The sequence below is a fragment of the Seriola dumerili genome, unplaced genomic scaffold (genome assembly GCF_002260705.1).
Source record: "Seriola dumerili isolate Sdu_G_001 unplaced genomic scaffold, Sdu_1.0 BDQW01000533.1, whole genome shotgun sequence".
NCBI classification, from domain to species: domain Eukaryota; kingdom Metazoa; phylum Chordata; class Actinopteri; order Carangiformes; family Carangidae; genus Seriola; species Seriola dumerili.
Genome location: NW_019174788.1, coordinates 407754 through 409152, shown reverse-complemented (window position 1 = coordinate 409152; position 1399 = coordinate 407754).

Here is a 1399-nt window from a genome sequence, read left to right as displayed (position 1 = left end):
TCTGTGAACCCGCTACCTACCTTCCTGTCTGTCTGCCTATAAGTCTGATTGAGTTTCCTTTCGTAAAGCATGTTTTGTCCGTCTTTCTTATAGTTATCATGTAATAAGCAGTGTATTTACTTGTTTATTTGCATGTCCTTCTGACAGACTCATACAGGAGCACTTTTGCCAGAAGGGACAAATAACACAGTAGCCTTGAAATGGTAGCTCACAACAAATGACCTTGGTGCGATTCATAACCTTCTGTTGGAGTCTGTTTGTCCTGTGAGCCGTCGCTCTGTTTCTGTCCCAGTCTTACCTTGTGTATATGAATGTACTGTGTCTTTTAATGTGTGGCATTGTGCAACGTAAGACTTCCTTTTTACATCACCTGCCTGTGAGTCTGCTTTTGAGTTCAGCTATTCACATGACAGTCTTTGTCGCAATTAAGAAAAAAGCGCACAAATTGATTAGGACTCATTCAGCTAGTGCACCGTTAACGTGCATCTTAGTTTTTGTGGGATGTAACCTTTGTTGAAAAGAAGTGTTGACAGAAAAGCAGGAGGAATTGTAAAATTTTTGTTTAGTTTTTTTCTTAAAAATGTTAGCAGTAAATGTCTACTTTAATACCAACCCAGTCACAGCTAAAGCGAAATATTGGTAAACAGATAGCACATGTTCTTTGCACAAGTCCAGTGCACAAAGTATTTTTCTGTTGATTTGATAATGCACAACTTGGATGACAAGAAGCATTTAAACTTTTTTTTTTTTTTTTACATCAAACTTGTACAACTGCTGTCTTACTGAAAAGCAATGACAATACAGACAAACAAACAAGCCCTTATAACAGCCCAGCTGCTTAAATCAATAAATATGTATTGTAAAGTATAAAAAAAGAACACCCATAGACACACACAATGAAAACACACTGATGTTGTAGTTTGTTGGTATTTGTTCATTTAGGAGTATTTAAATGTACAGCAGATCTGCCACACATAATAACTTGACTGCAACAAGTGTAAGCATTCCATGGCAACATTTGGATATAAGTGTTATGTGTTGGTGGGAAACATGTGGTGACAGTTCAACAGCTGCCCAGTCATAGCTACTGCTGCCTCTAATGGAGACCCAAAGTGTTAAAAATTAAATGACTAAATGTAGAATTATGAAATAAATAATTATAGGAATAAATAAATACAAAATATTTAATATAACCATGTGAAGAGAGTTTGGAAAGAGGACATTTTGAACTTAAAACAGCTGGAACAAAATAAAAAAGACATCCAATAAACTGTTGTGAAAGGAAACAAAATGACATATGATCATCATTAGTTCAGTTTTAAAAATGTTTTGGACTACTTCAATTTACAATTTTATATATATATATATATATATATATATATATTATATTATTTATATT